The sequence below is a fragment of the Pelophylax lessonae genome, assembly GCF_965119305.1.
Source record: "Pelophylax lessonae genome assembly, chromosome: 4".
NCBI lineage: Eukaryota > Metazoa > Chordata > Amphibia > Anura > Ranidae > Pelophylax > Pelophylax lessonae.
The window spans coordinates 553,723,275-553,745,377 of NC_138771.1; the positions used below are offsets into that span (position 1 = coordinate 553,723,275).

The 22,103-nt window shown below is 47.4% G+C and overlaps 1 protein-coding gene across 3 annotated transcripts in view; it reads right to left on the reverse strand.

The window, feature by feature from the left end:
* Positions 1-21,849, reverse strand: part of OGDH (oxoglutarate dehydrogenase) — a 163,437-nt gene extending 141,588 nt beyond the window's left edge. For all 3 annotated transcript variants that reach the window (XM_082253290.1, XM_082253289.1, XM_082253288.1), the window contains exon 1: positions 21,713-21,849. The gene's annotated coding sequence lies outside the window, so the exon portion shown is untranslated. The remainder of the gene's footprint in view (positions 1-21,712) is intronic.
* Positions 21,850-22,103: the final 254 nt, after the last annotated feature.

Sequence of the window (22,103 nt, forward strand, 5' to 3'; positions counted from 1 at the left end):
TCCCGGCAAGGACGCAGACAATAGCTCACAAGGAGGGATTCCTCTCCCTATGTTGATGGGGAAATCATGCAAATTTGTTTCCTGCAATCCATGGCTGCAGGAAAGAAATTTGCACCATCTATGGCCGGCCTTAGGTAGTGGAAGTCGTCCCTGCCGGGAGAACAGTGATTATTGCTAGCGGCTATAATAGACGCTAGCAATAATTGCATGTAAAATCAGACAGGCTGGTTGTACCCAAGTTGATCAATTGATCAACTTGGGTACATTCAGCCTGCCCATACATATTCGAATCCCAGCCAGTGGTTCAGCAGGAAGCGTCTATGGCCAGCTTTAGATTTGTATCCAAGCAAAGAATAAAAACATTCCTAAGTTACAGTTAGGTTGACAAAAGACACAAGTCCATCAAGCTCAACCAATAAAAAAGAAAAAAGAAAACACAACCATACAATCCCACACAGTCTTAGGCTCCATGTACACGGAATGTTAGAAAAAACCGTGCTGCAAAGCTAGATCTGACGCCGGGAAAAAGCAGCTGTTAAACTTGCTTTCAGTAGCTTTTTCCATTTGCGTTATTGCACGTTTGACCACGTTGTTTTTAGCAGCGTTTTTTCTGCCTCCATTCAAAATCAATGATTCCCTATGGGAGCCTATTGATTTGAATGGAAGTGGCACCGCAAGTCGGATCAGGATGATCCAACTTGCGGCGCGACTTGCACTGTGAGAATCTTGAGGGGGAACTCCACGCCAAAAATGGGAAAAAAAACTGCGTGGGGGTCCCCCCCAGGTTCCAAACCAGGCCCTTCGGGTCTGGTATGGAATTTGAGGGTAGCCCCATGCCGAAAAAAACAGCGTGGGGTCCCCCCCAAAATCCATACCAGACCCTTATCCGAGCATGCAGCCCGGTAGGGCAGGAAGGGGGAGGGGACGAGCGAGCGGCCCCACCCCCCCTGGACCATACCAGGCCACATGCCCTCAACATGGGGGGGTGTTGGTGCTTTGGGGCAGGGGGAGCTCTGCACCCCCACCCCAAAGCACCTTGCCCCCATATTGATGAGGACAAGGGCCTCATCCCCACAACCCTGGCCGGTGGTTGTGGGGGTCTGCGGGCAGGGGGCTCATCGGAATCTGGAAGCCCCCTTTAACAAGGGGGCCCCCCAGATCCCGGACCCCCTCCCTATATGAATGGGTATGGGGTACACTGTACCCCTACCCATTCACCCCATAAAAGGCAGTGTATGTAAATAACAACAGGAGACATTTTGGAAAGTTTATTAAAAATCTTCATCCGGTCTTCTCTGCTCTGGTCTTCTGCTCTTTTGCTGTCCGCTCTTCTGCTCTTTTGCCCTCAGCTCTTCTCTTCTTCTTCCTCCGGTCCTCCTCCGACGATGTCCCTGGTGATTATGCCGGTCTCCGGTCTCTGCAGCTTGTTATATAGCCATTGTGGGCGTGGGCCCCGATGACAGCATCTGTGACATGAGGGGGCGGGGCCTCCCGATGACGTCATCCGGGGCCACGCCCACAATGGCTATATAACAAGCTGCAGAGACCGGCATAATCACCGGAGACATCGTCGGAGGAGGACCGGAGGAAGAAGAAGAGAAGAGCCGAGGGCAAAAGAGCAGAAGAGCGGACAGCAAAAGAGCAGTAGAGCGGAGAAGACCAGAGCAGAGAAGACCGGATGCGACTTCCATTCAAATCAATAGGCTCCCATAGGGAACCATTGATTTTGAATGGAAAAAAAAAAAAAAAAAACTTATAACGTGGCTGAACGTACGTTCATCACGTTCGGCCGCGTTTCTGCGTTTGAAGCGCCGGGAAACACACGTTCGAACGCAAATAATTGCGTTCCAAAAAACGTCCCTGAACTCAACTGCCTGCAAATGACTGTAAACGACCCTGTGTACATGGACAGATAAGATAAAATGTAGATGGGTTCAGGGGCTTCTGAAAAAAACGCCCAACTGCTCCCAAAAGGCCATTTACACCGTCCCGTGTACATGGAGCCTTATATCCACAGTTGATACAGTTAACTCTAGCTATGATATATTATAAATACCCAGGAACTTCAGATACTGTAGAGGCAAAATGTTCTATTCTATCTCAAAATAGCTATGTGAATCCATATGCAAGATAAATATAATTTTCCAGTAATGTACTGCTTTAAAGACCCTTCCAAGTACAGAAAAAAAAACAAAATACTAGAAATGCACTTTATCTCCTAATGTGGGCTGAAAAGAATTGGCCCTGCCCTTTGAAACAGACCACATTAAAAAGCCAACAGAGGTTTCAGTATTCCCCCTCCACTCCACATTTGGCACTTTGGGGGGGGGGGGGGGGTGGGGGGAGTGGGTACCTTGCTCCCACTTCCGGGTAAGATCGCCAATCTACAACATTTACAGCCCTCTCCTTCCCCTGCTGCCTTCTGGAACACACAGGTCCCAGAAGACAGAGGGACCATTTAGAAAGCACAGCAAGGCTTCACTTCCTGTTTCCCTTATTAAAGATGCCGGCGCCTGCACCTGAAGCAGATTGATGAATCAGCTTGGGTGCCAGCATCGCGGAATTAAGTGTCTTTACATTAAAAGTCAGCAGCTACAGTATTTATAGCTGTTGACTTAATTTTTTTTATGAAGGAGCCTGGAGCTCCTCTTTAAAGCATTTCTTACTTTTCTTGAGGTTACAGAGTTCGCCTGGGTTCACATCGATGTGATGTATCACATCACACGTGATTTGAACAGGAATCAGACTGCAATCCTGTGCAAATCACATGCGATTCTGTGCTGTGTGATTTGAGCCCATCATTTTGATTGGCTCAAATTGCACCTCATCCGCACAAAAAAAAGGTGCAGGTACTTTTTTTTTGCTACATGTGATACGATTCAAGCAAACACACTGAGCTGTGAACTGCTTTTGGGGTGTGGTAACTTTTAATTGACACCCACAGCAGATCGCATGAACACAGCGTGATTGCAATGCGGGAAACACGGTTGGCATTGCATCTGTGTGAACTGAGCCTAACCCTCACTTCCTGTGTGTCCCAGTCCTCCTTACAGCCCCGCCCCCCTTTACTTGCATCCCAGTTACCTTCAATCCCCCCCCCCTTGTATCCCAGTCCCCTTCACAGCCTTCCCACCCCTTGTATCCCAGTCCCCTTCACAGCCCCCCCCCCTCCTTGTATTCCAGTCCCCTCCACAGCCCCCCCCCCTCCTTGTAACCCAGTCCCCTTCACAGCCCCCCTCCTTGTATCCCAGTCACAACCTACCTAGCAGCCTAATCTCCTTTACAGCTCCCCTTTACTCGAATCTCAATCCCTTTCACAGCCCCCCCCCCCCCTTCATATCCCAGTCACAACCTACCTACCTAGCACCCCAATCTCCTTTACAGCCCCCCTTTACTTGCATCTCAGTCCCTTTCACAGCCCCCCCCTTCATATCCCAGTCCCCTTCACAGCCCCCCCCCCTTCTTGTAGCCCAGTCCCCTTCACTGCGCCACCCACCTTTTTTTGTATACTGGTCCCCTTTACAGCCCCCCTTCCATCCCCGAAATCCTCCTTCAACCTTTCCGATCCTAGCTTACACAGCAGGTAGAAGGAAAGGCATGTCCAGACAGAGGGGGGAAACAAGCTTTTCATGTTAAACAGGCAGGTGATTGGTTGCTAGGACTGCCCTGGAGATGCCGCACCTTCTGCATGTTACAGAAGAATGCTGTGGCGGGGGTGGTGGGAGAAGGAAGTTGTCAGGCTGGAGAGGATACCCAGGCTGGCAAGTGGCGGGGTGACAGTCCTGGTAGGATTGCCTTGCGGCCCGTTTTCAGGCCCCAGATCGACATTTAGCGATGCCTGTACTAGATATTCCAGAAGCCATCTATAGAGCTCAACATGCTACTATTTAGAATAAGCACATCAGCCCTAAAGGACACCGATTTCCACCTAACGTATTTATTTCACATTCAATATCGCATTACCCACTAATGGATTGTAAACTGGTAATAACCATGGCCAACTCAGTAATAAAAACTGAAACACTACTTGATTCTTGGCTGCCACAATCTCCACGGCCTTCATTTCTCAACAGGATCTTCCAATGGCTTTTTATATCTGACAATAATAAACCAGTATTCTGGCAAGTGTTCTCAGACTATTTACATCAGGAGTATGGGCTAAAGTGATGATTGATGGAGTTCCTTCAGAGCTGGTTTATCCAGATTACAGAATAGGTAGAATTTTTCAAGCAATAAAAACACATTCCAAAACTAGTGCTCACAGGTGAGAACACCTAAAATATTTACACTACCTTAAAGTGGAGTTCCACCCAAAAGTGGAACTTCCGCTTTAAATAGTCCTAACCCCCTGACATGCCACATTTGGCATGTCCTTTTTTTTTGGGGGGGGAGCGGGTACCTAGTTTTGACAGATACCCGCTCCCACTTCCGCTCGGAGCGCCGCGGCGCCCTGAGCGGAAGTTCTCCTCTCTCCCTCCCTCCCTGCAATCTTCTGGGACATGTCAGAGGTCCCAGAAGATTGCCGGCCAATCACGACGCATAGCGCAACTTGCGCATGCGCAGTGCGTACCCGGCTGTGAAGCCGCAAACTGTCACAGCCGGGTGCCCACATCAGTGATGCCGGCGCCGCCGAGCAGAGAGGGAGAAGACGGCGCATCGCTGGACCGTGGGACAGGCGAGTGTGCGGTTAGGCTGGAACTCCGCTTTAATATTGGAACCACTGAAGGGACCGGTAAAGCATAAGTAATAAATACATTTATCCAGAGCTAGGAATCCATTTTTGGATGAAGAGAAAAAAATATCTTGATATGTAAAGTTATAGTTCCCAGATTGTCCACGTCACTTCTTGCCTGTTCCTCCGGTTGCTTCTTACCTAGTCTATTTCTGATACTTACATGTTACATATAAAAAATGACAATGATGATGAATACTAAATAAATGAATGCTAAAAGTAGTATTAAAGGCAAAAGTTTTTTTTTTTTTTTTTAAGTTTTGGGTGGAGTGGAGAGGGATTAGAAAGCATGTCAGTTTTTATTGGTGTCTGTGCCGAACGATAAAGTGATTGTAAAGTCTCGTTAAAAAAAAAAAAAACATGTTATACCTACCTGCTCCGTTGCAGTAGTTTTGCACAGAGCAGCCTGGATCATCCTCTTCTCGGGTTCCTCCCTCCTGTTGAGTGCCCCCACAGCAAGCAGCTTGCTATGGGGGCACCCGAGTCGAGTCACAGCTCCCTGTGTCCATTCAGACACAGAGCTGTGACCTGGCCCCGCCCCCTCTCTCCTGATTGGCAGCAACTGGAGCCAATTACACCGCGCTGCTGTCTTAACCAATGAAGAGGGGAGTCCCGGGCAGCCAAGACACTCCTGGCAACATCGCTGGATAAAGATATGCTAAGGTAAGTATGAGGGGGGGCTGCTGCATACAGAAGGTTTTCTTTTTTATCTTAATGCATTAAGAAAAAAAAAAGCCTTTTGCCTTTACAATCCTTCTTTGTCATGTTTACCATTATCAATGAATGTACAGTAAAAGAAAAAAAAATCCCAAATTTTGGGTTGTTCCCAGAAAAGCAATAGATGGGAAATCTTCCAATGGGGACACTAGCACTAGTGACCTGTTGGGCCCCAAAGGATTCCCTGAATTTGTAGGCATTTCTTCTCACTTCCTGTTTTTGGCTATGTGACAGGAAGTGAAGGTGTATCTCCCCAACGTGACACAGATAGCAAAACAAATCTGACGGGTTTTAAAACCCTCCCTTACTCTATCTAAAATGAAAAAAAAAAGAAAAAAGTTTTGCCTATAGTTCTACTTTAAGCTGCATTAATGTGTCTTTTATACCAGAAATTGAATAAGTTCCACCCAACTTTCTGCTCAACTTCTACCATTAGAAATGGCATGTAGGAAAGCTGGTTGACAATTCTGAAATTATTATGAGAGAAGTGCAAACCTGGAGCAATGAAGAGTAACATAAAAATGTTGTTGGTTCGCCTTCTAACACATTGCAACAACACAGAAGAGTGTGAAACATTCTCCCACCAGCAGTTTTCCAAGTCTGATAAGGGGGGGGGGGGGTGGGCTAGATTGTACCTATAGACTATATTTTACATGTAAAATAATTCCTATAAGACCCGGTTCACACTACTCCAACTTGAGATGTGACAAATTCAATGTAAATGAATGAGAGCCGTCTTAATATGCACTACTGAAGTCGCTCCGACTTCAGAAAAGGTTTGTGCCGGTTCACACTAGGTCGCTCCGACTTAGGGGGCGACCTGTGAAGTCGCGTGCAGCGCGACTTCAGCGCGACTTGCACGGACTTCATAAAATGAATGTCAATGCAAGTCGCCTCCAGGTCGCCCCGAAGTAGTACAGGACCCTTTTTCTAAGTCGGAGCGACTTGTGTCGCTCCTATTAGAACCGGTCCTGTACTACTCAATGACTGCAACGGTGCACGACTTTCCAGGCTGACCAAGTCGCCTGACAAGTCGTATTAGTGTGAACCGGCACTTCCTGTACTACTTCAAGGCGACCTCTATCCGACTTGTGCACATAGACTTCAATGGGAGTTGCCTCTAAGTCGGATCCTTATCTATTTTCAAGCGACTGTGATCAGACTTTCCAGGAAGAAGAAAAAGATTACCCAGACATTCCCCACAGACAAAGTCGCCTATCATTTAAGTCTCTTCAAAGGGGCGCTAAAGTCACTCCTTCATGGGGCGATTTTCTGGTCGCAGCAGTGTGAACCGCTCTAATAGCCCTATTTATGATGCAAAATGCCATTTTTTGTAGTGTTAATAAAAATATTTTTTCTCCTGGGAGTAAAAAAAAAAAAAAAAAGTGAAATGACAGTCGTTGCTTAGTCAATGCTGATTATAACACGAAAACTAAAAAAGATGTCTACCTACTTTACTATCTGGAAATATTTGAAGTACTATCAGAAAAAAAATCATTTTTGACCCAAACATAATATATTTGGATCCATGAAATCTCCAAATATTTGAGCAGCTTTTCTATGAGGAAGTTTTAGAAGCTGCAAAAAATAAACTCTTGACACGTCTGCTTGGGCTGGGCTGCTACAGAGAACCTGCTAGTGACCTTCAAAGAAAGACACAGAGGCCTGAAGGACATGGGTCAGGCCTGAGCTTACAAATCTCTACAGAAATATTAGTTTAACAGGTTTTCAAAGAGCTGAAACAATACTGGGTTCTATTTATCAAAAGATGAGACATTACAAGAGCATTCTCTCCTGTCACCCAAGTTTTTAGTGACTTTAAATAGTCTGTTAGGACCAAGCTGGTACAAATTAACTATTTCCTTCACTCAGTGCTGCAATGTCCACAAGCACTGTGTGTAGCTTCAAGCGGAGTACCACACACATTTTAAACTACTGCACAATTTATCACTGGGCACTTTTTATTCCTCTGGCTGCAAAGGCAAGCTAACATCATGATCTCTACCTCAGCCAATCAGAGGAAGCCTTGCATTCATTCATAAAATACAAGGCTTCCTGCAGGGGGCTACTCAACTCAACTTTGTTCCCGGAATTGGACGGACAAGAAGTTCCCATACTGCTGCTGGAACACAGTGCTATATACTAGATGTAGCTGATGCTACATACAGATTGCTCTGACAGCACACACATTTGTTAGTAAAGGATATAGTTTGGCTTGGTCCAAATTCATTTTTAAATTGAGATGGAACCTGCAGTTAGGCTTTTAATAAGTACTAAACCCTTTAAGGGCCTATTCACCTTTAGCAAAAAAACTGACTATAGTAAGGGTGCCTGTAGGTAAAAACAAAGTGAACAGCTCTGACTAAAGTTGAACAATGTCCTTGCTATAGGTGTAGGCCATTTCCATGCCATTGCTGCTCAGCCACTGTCAGGTTGCTCCTCTGTTTTTAATAATTTTCTTATCAATAAGTTTAAAATGATCTTGGGACTGTTATCCGATTTTGGTCTGTCATTCCTTTATGTAGTATCTATGCTGCAAAGCTTGGTCTGTTAAAGTGGAAGTAAATCTGCTATAAAAAAAAAAAATGAAGCCCCCCCCCTCCCCCAGGTGGGACATGCCATAATGTACTAGTATGCACAGCATTATACCTATCATATGGTGTCCCCAACGCAGCGCTGCGACCGATCCAGTGGGCCACTGGCGCTTCCATCTTCGCCTGGGTCCCATGCCTTTGGCCACTTGATAGGCCAGGCCGCGATGACGCCACTCCCACGCATGGGAGTCACATCACTGCAGCACGGATCAGGGCCGTAAATGTGCAGCTCAGTGAAAATGACAGCTGACAAGCAGAAAGATGCGTTTATGGCAGAAGAGACCAATAGGGTCTCTTCTGTCATAAATACCCTGCCTGTCCGCCATTTGAATAAAAAAACAACTTACCCGGGTCCTGACGGCTTCACCCTGCCTTACTATTCCACTTATATGGATGTGCTTGGTCCACATTGGGTGGCTTGGCTCAATTCACTGGGCAGGGGGGAGTCTTCTTTCCCGCCGGACTCCCTTAGGGCTCATATCTCGGTTCTTCCCAAGGAGGGAAAAGACCCTTCCAGCTGCAGTAGCTACAGGCCTATCTCCCTACTTAATATAGACCTGAAGGTGTTCACAAAGATTTTGGCCAATCGCCTCAGCCGTCACATGCCGCATTTGGTCCATCTGGATCAGGTGGGCTTCATTCCCTCTCGGGAGGCGAGGGACAATACCTCTAAAGTCCTGAACCTTATCCACGTGGCCCGGTCAACGAACATACCCTGTGTACTACTCAACACAGATGCAGAGAAAGCATTTGACCGCGTCAGCTGGCGGTTCATGCTTTCCACGTTGAGGGCGATGGGCTTCGGGGACACGTTGATGGCCTGGATAGGACATATTTACTCCTGCCCATCGGCCCAGGTGAAGTGTAACGGAGTGCTCTCTAGCCCTTTTCTCATTTCTAATGGGACCCGGCAGGGGTGCCCCCTCTCCCCGCTGCTGTTCGCGCTCTCTCTGGAACCGCTTCTGGGCAGGGTACGGGCCAATCCCGACATTTCGGGAATTAAGATAGGGGACTTGGAATGTAAGGTGTCGGCCTACGCCGACGACATGCTTTTTTCTATTACGAACCCGGCGGTTTCGGCACCCAACCTATTGCAGGAATTGGACCGATACGGTATGTGTTCCAACATGAAGGTGAACCTTCATAAGTCCGAGGCTCTGGGGGTGGGTGTCTCGGCCCCCCTCTTGGAGCACTTGTCCTCCGCGTTGCCCTTCAAGTGGACTCGGGGTGCCCTGACATACCTCGGGACTCAGATCTCCTCGGAGTTGTCCAAAATTTATGACCTGAACTTCCCTCCCCTCCTGACCCAAATTCGTGGCTTGCTGCAGACTTGGAATGCTGGTCTGCATTCCTGGTTTGGACGTTGCAACTTAATTAAGATGTCGATCCTCCCTAAGATCTTGTACCTGTTGCAGGCACTGCCTGTGCGGATCCCAGCTTCCTTTTTCACTCAAACCCACAGCCTTTTTGTGAAATTCATATGGGCTCACGGGAGGCCTAGGCTGTCTCGGGCCCAGTTGACGCTACCGAAGCATTCGGGAGGCCTGGCGCTTCCTGACGTGGCTAAATATCATACAGCGGTCCATCTTGGCCGGCTGATTGACTGGTGGAGACACGGTGAAGGCAAGTTATGGGTACAACTAGAACGGGGACAATCTGTCGCCTCTCTGGAGGGGCTGCCGTGGGTCAGGGGGGACCTGCCGCGAGGCCTCCGAGACCACCCCACGATAGGCGTTACGATTGCGACCACTCGTCGCGCTCTGTCCCACCCCTCCATTTCCGCGCAGACGTCCCCGCTTTACCCGGTTCTGGGTAACCCGGAGTTCTCACCGGGACTGAGGGAGGCGGCGTTCCGGGGACTGATGTCCCGAGGCGTCTCCCGGGCTGCCCACTTCCTCAGGGGGTCTCGGTGGCCGACGTTAGAGGACTTGATGTCGGATAGTGGCCCCTACAAGTTGGGATTCTGGCACGCTGCCCAGGTACACCACTACCTTCGCTCTTTGCCGGACCCATCGTCTTTCTCCAGAGACCTCACTCCGTTTGAGGAGTACTGCGTGGGGAGCGGGAACCTGCCGGGCACATTGTCCAAATCCTACAGCCTACTGGTCTCTCCGGGGGAGGACTATGTCCTGCCTGGATTGGGCAAGTGGGAGCGGGATCTTCAATTACATCTCACTCCGGCGCAACGCTTAAAGGTTTACACCCTAGCTTTGAAGACTCCGACCTGTGCGAAACTGCAGGAGTTGAATTATAAAATCCTCACCCGGTGGTATAGGGTTCCTTCTCTCTTGGGCAAGTTCTTCCCCGGCACGTCGGACCTTTGCTGGCGGTGCCAGAGTGGAGTTGGCACGATACTCCATGTATTTTGGTCTTGTCCCCGATTACGTCCCTTCTGGCGAGACGTCCGGGCCCTTTTGGGGGAACTATCAGACCGGGAGATCCCGGACACCCCGGAGTTCTTCCTGCTCCAGGTTTCCTCTATGCCAATCTCGAAATGCAAAAAATCAATCATCCCTCATGTCTTGAGTGCCGCGAGGGCTTGCATCCCGCTGCTCTGGAAGACGACTAGAGTGCCGACTATTGGGGACTGCATGCGCAGGACGGAGGACATTAACAGAATGGAGGACCTCACCCTCACGAGACAGCATCGCAGGGAACGATACGATAAGATTTGGGGTTTCTGGAATGTCTTCGTGCTTTCCGACAAAGGCAAGTCTCTGATGTGCGGTTGATTATTACTACCCCGGGGGTGCCCGTGGGTCTGTCCATGCGGGGGATTCCCCCATCTGTTTCTCCCCCCCCTCCTCTCCCATTCCTTTCATCCTCCCTCCTTGTGGTTTTTGTATGTCGCCCAATCTGGGGCTCTGCTTTCATTTCTCTTTTCCATTTCTGGGATAAAATTGAGGAACGACGGTCGGGAAAGGTTTTCCCCTTCTCTATAATCTAGCCCCTCCACATGCCCGTATAGGGGCCCGGTTATCCATGATTTCGTGTAGTGGTTTCTGCACCTTCCCCGACTCCGGGGTCGGCACGTTTGACCTTACCGGGACCCTCATTGTTTTTCACTGAGATGTTATGGTTTGCATTTTCATTTTATGTTATATTTGATACGTATGTATGTACAGTGCGTGTCACTGATTGTTTTTCGCCTGTTGTTCCTTTTCTAAAATAAAATATTTGAAAAAAAAAAAAAACAACTTAACTTCCACTTTAAAAGCAAGGAAACTTGTAGGCCTCTCAGATAGTTTATAGGAACAAAGTCCTGTGCCTGCTGTTGAGAGTGCCGGCTGGGTAGGGAGCTCGCCTTTGCTCCAAACGATACTGGAAATGACAAGTGTTCCGATAGCTGCACATCAGATCAAACCCCGCTGTGAGTTGGTAAGTGGCAGTCTGAGCCCGGACCCACTCCCGCCACACACCCAACACATTATACTCTGCTCCTGGAGCTTACTCATTGGGATTCATGCAAAGGCTATACATTCTGTGCACTGGTAAAGTCAAGATATACATCAGAAGCAAAATCTTGACTTTACAAGTGCACAGGATAAAGCCTTTGCATTTCGGTTTTGGATTTCCATTCCTCCAGTGGATTGCATGCAGCACAGCACTGGGTCAATAGGATGCATGTTACTACTACAAATAACTGCTAGCCCATTCTATGATTAAGCTCATTGGATCTGCTTGCTGCATTTTTATCATGGGAATTCATAAGTAGGCTACAGGGCAGAGCGAAACACATTGGGGCCGTGGCCTGGCATGGGTCCGGGCTGAGACTGCCACTTCCCATCTCACAGCGGTATTTGATTAGTGTGTCTGTCAGGACACTTGTCATTGCCAGTATTGGTCAGTTAAAGGAAGCTGAAACTGTATAGCAAGATCAACAGGTAGGCAATTTTACAGTGGAGCTCAGAAAAAAACAGAGAGCTGTGTTATGCACCTTGAATGCTGAATTGATTAGAGTACTACTGTTTTTTTTTTTTCATGAAGCTAAAAACCTGTGTGCAGCAGCCCCCCCCCCCCCCCCCATTAAAACTCGCGTGAGCCCCTCGATCCAGTGATGTCCACGAGAACCTTGGCTCTCCCTGGGGACTCCTACTGCTGACTGGCTTTTGGCAGCAGTGGGAGCCGTTGACTCCTGCTGCTGTCAATCACACCCAGTGAGCCAATCAGGAGGCAGAGGGGACGGTGCCTCTGGAGTGCGCTTGCTTGGGTGCCCACACATCAAGCCGCTTGCTGTGGGGGCACCCGGCAGAAGGGAGGGGCCAGGAGTGCCGGCGAAGGACCTGAAAAGAGGATGCGGGCTGCTCTGTGCAAAAACACTGCACAGAGCAGATAATTATAACATGTTTGTTATTTTAATGTAAAAAAAAAAAAGGTTTTAGTAAACCAATCAACAGCCAAAAGTACAACACGATCTGATGCCACAGAGTTTCTCATGGTCACAAGCCAAGTAAAAACTGGATGACTGGCTCAACTTGCCAACGTCCAACCATGACTGGTTAATAGTAACATACACATGGCAAGCATCTTCAAGTAGTGCTAGAATTTAACACAACTTGTTGGTACTAGTTTTATCCTGACTTCAGTGATCAAAACCTGTCCTCTCATCCTACAACCCTGCAGCAAGGATTGACAACTGATATTTAAAGAAGATGATGCCAAGTAAAAAAAAAAAAAAAGAAAATCTGAAAAATGCAACACTGCCCAATTAAAACAATCCTGTACACCTAATACTTAGCGGAAATAAATTACAGGGTAAAACCTAATTGCAGATTCCTCTGAATGATGAATTGTCTTCCTTACGACGATGGTGGTTGTGCAAATAGTTTTAGTGCATGCAAGCACGGCCTCATGCAAAAGAAAGCAGCCAGCAGCCTCCAACAGGCATCATTTTTTGTCAAACAAAAGACAACATTTCAAGGCCTTGCAGGGTCCCTTTATCAAGGCAACAAAATGACAATTTATGAAAAAAGAATCCTGTTTGAGCACTGGTGACTTCTTGTTTCTCCAGTTTGGTATTTCAAGACACCAATCATTGCAGTCACTATGAGCACACACCCGCTACAGAGGTCATACTTGTTTTTCGACTTAAGCATCCTTCTGAGCTTATTCAGAGTCCACTAACACAGATGCTTTCAGTTGCAAACAAGTTCTAGCCCTGGCCCTGTATACACCTCTCTATGGGTTAAATAAGGAAAGCACATAAGAGTGCAGGGTGCAAAGGCTAGAAACAGCCCCACCTTTTTGGGCTAAACCCTTGATTTTGGCCCTCAGAGGTGAGTGCTTAACGTTAACGCATATCTAAATCCAATTCAAACGCTGATTACCAGTTCTTAGACGTGATCACTACATTAATTTCCCTTTCTCAGGCTTTCTTCTTTTTATTTTCACTTGGTGATCCTGTCGGTAACATGTTCAACCCAAGTGTCACAATATTCACCATACTGTCTATAGAGGTGCAGTGTTGTCACCATAAAACAAAAAGTGTATCAGGGCTACAGAACACTTCTCCTTATCACCACAGCAGTGCACTACAATCACATGCATTGCATGTGAATGGGTGCAAAGCATGGTGGCATATGTAACCCCCCATCTTTGTAGATGGAGGCAGCAGTAAAAACACAGCCCAACCATGTGGTTTTATGCACCCCCTCCCCAACCGCAAGTATAAATTAGGCCCACAAGGTACAAACCTGTCTTGTGGTTCCTACACATTCGATTTTTCCTCATGAGCTCCAGCTGTAGAAATTGAAATGTTCTTTTTCAATGAACTGCTGCTAATTTGCCATGATTTTGTGGTATGATTGGAGGGGTATTTTCTCTGGCTTGAACTGTCAATAGCCCTTTTGCTGATAAAGACTTGCTTTGCAGTATTTGTCAAGGTGGACCACAGCTTATGTGCTTGCTTTTGGTTGTCAGCTCCTTCTTCCAGGTTCAATAGCTCGCTAGTGCTTGCTCCCTGCCAACCCATGCTGTGGTTGGACAAAGTACAAGTTTGGCAGCTGATTTCACCCAATGATCTTGGCTGAAGTCAGCTGATCGGCTGTGGCCAATCACACACAGAAGTCTGTGTGCATAGGAATAGTGATTTTGACTGTTTCTACAAATCAGAGAGAAAAAGCAGCACACATTACACCCCTTGATTGCCCCCAGATGTTAACCCCTTCCCAACCAGTGTCATCACTGTATTAAATGGCCCTAGCAGCATCATTGTCAGTTAGTGACCCTCCCAGATAGTACACCACCCTATCAGAGAGAGAGTGTGAGTGTGAGTGTGTACCATAGTTTGTAGACCCTATAACTTTCAAACAAGCCAATTAATATACACTTATTGGAATTTTTTTATTTTCATCAAAGACGTGTGTCAGAAAACATTTTAGTCTAAAATTATGAAGAAAGTAGATTTTTTTTTTTTTATTGGATATGTTTTAAGAATTTAGAAAATTACTTTTTTATTCAAAATGGTTGGTCTTTTATTGTTTATCTAATAAAAAAACCCAGTGGTGATTAAATACAACCAAAAGAAAGCTCCATTTGTGTGAAAACAAAAAAAATTTAATTTGTGTACAGTGTTGCATGACCACGCAATTACCAGTTAAAGTAGTACAGTGTTGCATAGCACAAAATGCTCTGGTCATGAAGAGGGTAAAACTTTTGAGAGGGCAAGTGGTTTAACAAGTATGGGCAAAGCTCTTTTGGCGATGTTTCTATATTTCACAGGAGTGCAGTTAAGCTGGCCATACATTATGCAATTTTCTTGTTCTATTTCCTTTAGATTTAGCTTAACTATGAAGTGCATCCCAACAATAATGATGGGATCTACCCAGACGCCCAACAGGAAGCTGGGACGGCACACAGCTGAGAGCCTGAGCCAGCCATACAACCCCCCCTCAGCCCTTTTAAAAATGAAAAACTGCTGAAAAGCACACAAACCCATTAAAAAATGTATTGGTTGATACGTTTGGTTGGATCATCAGGGGTTACTACATTTTATCTTCTTGAACATGGCCGATTCTCTTGCCTAGAAAAGTCCAGATCACAATAGACATGCCCCCCCTAAAAATAGCTCCACCTGTTACATTTTTACAGTTTGTCATTGCTTTAGCAAGGACACAGAACAAGCTTTACTTGGTTCTTTCAGATTCAAATAATCCACACGGACCACCTGTTCACCAAGATACATGTGTATGACACTACAATGTTTATTGTAAGAAATGGTCCTCAATTTGTTTTTTTGGGGATGTGAGACAATAGACAATCACAAAGAAAGCTGGAAAAATTAATTAGCCTCAACACCTATGAATTATATTTCGGAATTTCACATTTCAACATTCTCATCAAAACCCTAAAACTCTTAAGTTGTCACTCAGATCTCAGGTAAACTAGTTGGAGATAATTTAAAGGGGAGCTCCAGGCTACCCCTAAAAAATTAAATGTCAGCAGCTACAAATACAGTAGCTATGGACTTTGGGTGCAGGCATCGTAAGGAAGGAAGGAAGCTGGCAGTAAAGCCTTGTGGCTTCACAGCCAGTTCTCTACTGCACATGTGTAAGCTGCACTGCGCTTTGCGAATGATCCTGCAGTCTTCTGGGACCGGTGTCATGTCCCAGAAGGCTGCAGGGGAAGGAGGGCCCAACTTCCGGCTTAGATCGCTGCAACGCATCTGACCAGAAGTGGTATCCACCCCCCATTGAGAGTCATACTTGTAATAAAGCACAACCTGAGAAAGAGAAAAGTGCACTTATCTTGTTTGCCCCATGAAGTTGACCTTTTCCCCTCTCCCCCAAAACCAGGAGACAAGCAACATAGAATTCTTTGGGACTCTACTGCACAGGAGTGAGGCAACTATGCAGCTCTGGAGGGGGGGGATTTTTGTATTTCTTGTTTAGGCGAGGCTTTCTTCCCTGCCACGCAGCACATTCAGAGATGGGTCGCAGGTCTATGGTCTCGAAAGAGCCCTATGGCACACCTGCACATGGACTGGTTTCCCAAGCACACACAAAGACTACCAGGAAGGTTCTAAACCCGTTCGGCCTTGGCACATGTGAAGGGGATTTTCCACACATGCGCAAACAGGGCTCTGCCAGGAACCAATGGCTGGGCAGAGCCCGGGAGTGCATCTTGCCATGATGGTGGCACTCGATGGGGTGCAGAGCCACCCGAGAGGCAGACTGAAGTCCCGCTTTAAAGTGGCAAACAAGATAAATGCACTCTCTGAATGTGCACCTAATAAGTCAGAACTGAAGGCCTGTTACACAAATTTGAAAATAGGCAGGCTACTTCTCTCAAAGGGAAATGCACTGTCTTCTACACTCACATACACCTGTCTGTTCATTGTCTTCTGCAACATGTAAACTGAGCTGTGCATGTGCAGCTCAGCCTACATTGCCAGCATGCTCCCTGTGGGCCAGGATGACTGACTTGTGCACATGCATTATATCATCCTAAGAGGGAAAAAAGAGCGCCATTCTACGTGCAATAGGTTTAAAAGTTGGTGAAGGATGTGAGGATTTTTTAAGGCATTTCCGCCTGAAGCGGTGTGTGGTTTCTATCGATATGTCCAATATTTACTTTGTGTAGAACAGTGGTATGAGGCTCGGTTCACACTGATGCGATGCGGGAAGGCTGCGAACTCGCAGCCTGTTCCCGCATCGCACACGCACCCCCGGCAGTTCACACTGCCATATGCGATCCGCTGGGGGTGTCAATGTAATCTTAACGACACCCCCAGTTTGATCGCATATCGCAGTGCGATCGTGCAGTTCGCACAGGATCGGATCGCACAAGTGTGAACCGCTGTGCGATCTGATCCTGATGCGGCAGCAAAAATGCCTCCTGTGCGTGTTTGCTGCGGGTGCGATGCGAATTTAGCCATACAAACTGTATGGCTAAACTCGCACCGCACAGCTGATCGCATGTAATGTCGGAGCAGTGCGCTCCGACATTACATGCGAACCCCGCACACGCAGTAGTGTGAACCAGGGCTGAGTGTGGCTGTTCAGTCCTGCCCATTCTCCCTCGCCTCCTACATGTTACTCTGCCCCCGTCACTACTAATACACGTGGTGTGGCATTAACCTACCAGCTTTGAGAAAGGAGCCGTGGGCAGCTCTGAAATGCGTTAGCCTCGCCCTAACCTCCCACCCCCAGTGCGGACGTCATGTTCCGACCAGGATCTCTGGGGCTTGTGTCTTTTGTCCTGTGGAGTGCTGGACTGAAAGCTCCCTGCTTCGTCTTGTACCTGCCCGGATACATCTGGATTTATACGCGCTCCAGGGCACACAGCCATACTGACTCCTGGTAGGGTCTGACATGCGCTCCTTTTTTTTTTTTTTCTTCCTGTAAGTTGCCAATTGTCTTAATAAATTCACCAACTTTTAAACATATTGCACTTAGAGTGGCGCTCTTTTGTCTCTCATGCTGTCTAGAGATTCCTTCATCTCCTGTGAGTAGAGAGATTCCTTCCTCTCCTGTGAGTAGAGATTCCTTCATCTCCTGTGAGCTGCCTTCTGTGTTTATATCTGCAGCAGTCAGCCTGCTGCCCATGCTACACTGTTATCGCCTAGGCTGTCGCTTTGGATCCTGTGTCTCATCCACCTATAAGCCATCTACTATTCATTGTTTTTGATTACATCATCCTACGATGACCAATGAAGATGAGCAAAGTGGGGAAAGGATGCAGGTGTGGGACTTTTCGCAAACTTCTGACAGTTTGAGAGTACTAAGCATAGTGCTCTGCTTTTAAAACAATAGTTCAACCAAGAAAACCAGGGGCATCGGTAGATAAAAACAAACTGTGCACTTAGACCAAAGCGAAATAACGCCCTTTCTATAGGTGTAGGGCATTTAAGTACCCCTTGAAGCCTAACTGGAAAACTCCTACAACATTGCTAAAAGAAGACTAAGGCCCCTTTCACACAGACGGACCATTCAGATCCATCTGTCCGTTTTTTTTTTTGGCGGATCTGAACGGGTGCCTCATGTATCTCTATGGGGCATCGGATGTCAGCGGAGACATGTCCGCTGACATCCGATCCGTCAAATCTGGACGGATGGAAACCCTATTTTCTATCCATCCAGCGGATCGGATGAGAACGGACAGACGGTCTGTTCCCATCCAATTTCCCCATAGAGAACAGCAGGACCTGACCGCTGTGTCTCCGCACACAGCACGGAGACACAGCTGCCATCCGCCTGCTCAGTGGGGGGATTGGCGGATTGAGCCCCCCGCTGACAAAAACTGAGTCCATCTGACGGACTCCTTGTCCATCACAGGAGTGAGCTTTCAAACACTGCACTCAGAACTACTGCATCTAGAGAGAAAGCACCTGTAAGGGGATTGGAACCACAGAAAAGCGCTCGCTCCTCTGATGAAGGTAAACGGTAACATTGGCCTTTTCTCAGCAACGTCCATGGAGTTTTCCAGACAGGATTCACGAGGTACATAAAAGGCCTACACCTTTACCATGGGCATTAGTCAACTTTGTCCAAGGCTGCACGGTTTTTTTTTTTTTTTTTTTAATCTACAAACACCTCTTATCTGCATAAGTAGGTTTTTGCTAAAGGTAAACCCTTTAACCACTTAAACCCCGGAAGATTTTACCCCCTTCCTGACCAGGGGGTATTTTGCGATTCGGCACTGCGTGACTTTAACTGACAATTGCGCGGTCGTGCGACGCTGTACCTAAATGGATTTGATGTCCTTTTTTCCCCACAAACAGAGCTTTCTTTTGGTGGTATTTTATCACATGTGCGATTTTTTGATCATGCGCTATAAACAAAAAAAAGCGACAATTTTGCAGAAATAACATTTTTCACATTTTTCCACATGAAATTCCCACAATGAAAATGTAAAAATCAAAAATTTAACATTTTAGGCCAATTTGTTTTCTGCTACATATGTTTAGTTAAAAAAAAAAAAAAAAACGCAATAAGCGTATTTTGATTGGTTTGCGCAAAAGTTATTGCGTTTACTAACTACGGGAAAGATTTTTCGTCTTTTTTTTTTTTAAACGAGTAATGGCGGCGATCTGCAATTTTTTTTGCGGTACTGCGACATTGTGGCGGACAGATCGGACCCTTGACTGACATTTGACACTTTTGGGGTTACCAGTGACATAACTACAGTAATCAGTGCTATACATATCCACTGTTGCTGTAAAAAGGACACTGGCAGGGGTTAACTTTATTCGAGAAGCAGGGGTTAAGTGTGTCCCTAGGGGCGTGCTTCTAACTGTAAAGGGGCGTGGCTTTTCATGTAACAGCAGAGATCTATGGGTCCTACATAGCAGGACCGTATGATCTGTGCGGTTACACAGGGGAGAATGACCTTTCTCCCTCTGTAACCGACGATCGCCAGTAACCGGCAGACATCAGGTCCGCCGGTCACAGGTGCGGGGATCAGAGTGAGCGAGTGGGGGCGCGCCTCCGGCAGTACGCGCCCCTTATTGGCTCGCAGGCGAGTGACGTACCGGTACGTCACTTTGCCTGCACGGGGCTGACCGCCGCAGTATGTACACTTGCTGCGGTCGGCAAGTGGTTAAAGTGGAACTGTACACTCTCAATCAACATTATGTTGAATCCTCGTGCTGCTATCATTAGCAAATAGATAGGAAAGTTATTTACTTGTTTTAAACTTTATTTTTTTAAACATTTCTTCAGTTACTTTCTGGTTTCTTGCCTAGACAAATTATGTTATATATCCCAGGAGTCTTCAGGATGGTCACATTTTAGGTAATCCAGGAGTCTTCAAGAGGGGCAGCTAAGCACACGCCCCTGCATGCATGTCTGGGCTAAGGGCAGACAGATTCCTGGAAGTATATGCTACATGAATAATTTGCCCTTACTGAGGATGGCCATGGCAAGAAATGCTAGGGGGATGTTTTTCCAAAACTATTTCTCAACAAAATAAAGCGTGGAGGCATAGATGATTGGGGGGGGGGGGTCTGCTTTGAATAATAAAAATGAATGCAATAGTGTTTTGGGTTTGTAGTGCTCAGATGCAGTGAATATGCACTAAGGGCCGGTTCACATTTGTGCGGCTGCGGCGATCACTGCTCCTTCATTACATGCGATCGGATGTGCAGATGTGAATTCAGCCATACATTTTGTATGGCTGAATTCACACTGCACCCGCAGCAAAGACGCACAGGACCCTTTTTTCCAGCCGCATTAGGATCGGATCGCACAGTGGTTCACACTTGTGCGATCCTATCCTGTGCTGTGCGAACTGTCAGATCGCACTGCGATATGCGATCAAACTGGGGGTGCCGTTAACATTTAATTGACACCCCCTGCGTATCGCATATGGCAGTGTGAATTGCCAGATGTGCGTTTGCGATGCGGGAACAGGCTGCGAATTCACAGCCTTCCCGCATCGCACAAGTGTGAACCGGGACTTAATTTATCACTGAAGACAAAAATTTTTTGGACAGAGCATGGAGGGATTAGAACACCTGTCAGGTTTTCATTCCTGTCCCAGTATGGAGGATCACCCCATTTGTCCCAGTGACCACCACTAAGGTTCTAATCACACTACAACAGAGCGCTGCAGCAGTGCTTTACCCCTCCGGCTACTCTCTTGCAGCTGCAGTAGGGGGCAGTGTAGTGCAGAATTCAGTGCAGCACACCGCTCCCTTTTATGTACAGACTTTATTTGAAGGGTATAACACAGAAACTTCAGTCATAGCAATGTACCACAGCTCAATGCTCTGCTGGAAACTACCATGCCATAAAATGCAACCCAAGGCTGGGTTGCAGTGCGACTAGGACACATAGTAACAATTGTTTCCAAGCCTGCGGGAGAAGTGGGAATTCACCCTGAAAGTGAAAGAAAGCCCCAAACTTTGGAGAAGTCACCAGAATAATAACAGGGGGGTGGACTCTTCCAACAGGGGACATTTGTTCTGGAGACATCAAGAGATACCCTCACTTTAGAGGGATTTCCTCACTTCCTGTTGTGTCTATGGGCCAGGAAGTGAGGCAGAACCTCCCCAATGGGACACTGAAGGTATAAATACCACACAAGGGGAATGTTGCCTTCAGATTTGCATTACCATGATGTAGGGCATGTGTGAGATTCCAGAGACGGTTTTTCTCCATAGGGGGAATAGCACAAAACAAGGAAAACCAGGACCACAGGACCGGCCCTCTAGTATCGCCTAACCTGTCCCCAATTAGACTTCTGACAACTTTTGCTTAGTAAAGAGGATTCCTATGTACCTAATGGAGCATTCAGACCCCTGAGGAGGTCAGTCAGCATGGTAACTGGTATAGGGACTCTCATAGTGTCCTTGTTTGGTGAGAGGTGGGTTCTCCGTCCATTCCTCCAGTATTACTCACACCCCCCAGCCCCTGTGTGCGCTCACCTACCCCCACCATGCGTGCACAAGCCCACCTAACTTGACCTCCCTGCAGTTCAGGACACACTACCTACTATGCAGTAGCGAACGACACGCCCACGGGGCCCTCCATTAGCCAACAGCTGACGCCCTAGTTTCCCTGCGGCTGTTAGGACCCCTGTGATTGGCTTCACGCCTGAATAACACCGGCGGGGAATTACACCGAGCAGCCACCCGGAGCCCCGTCTCCAAGTTAACGCTTCTGTACAGCCCTGTGACCGCCACCGGTCAACTCCTCCCAACGACCCCTCCGCAGCAGGCCCGTCTCACCTTGGCGTGCAGTACGCAGCCACAGCCGTCCGCTCCGTCCGGCTCCCGCCTGGCGACTGGCTGGGAGAGTTGGAGGGCGCGGCCACGGCTGCGAACTCCACGCCTCACGCATATCTCCCCGCCTCCTGCAGCACTGCGTAGGCGCCACACCCCTTCCGGCTTTATCGGCGCTTATTCAACTCCTGGAAAACTTTATTGGTAGCATTGTCCTTGTGAACACAGTTCAGGACAGAAGGGCATAGAGGAGGTTTATCTGGTGGGTAGTGGATGTCAAACGATGACCCCTTTATGGAAAATTGACACCCAATGCGCCTTTTGTTTTGGACAGAAAGAAACATGATGATTTTGAGGCTTTGCCTGCCAGAGATGTTTTTGTATATAAATATATATA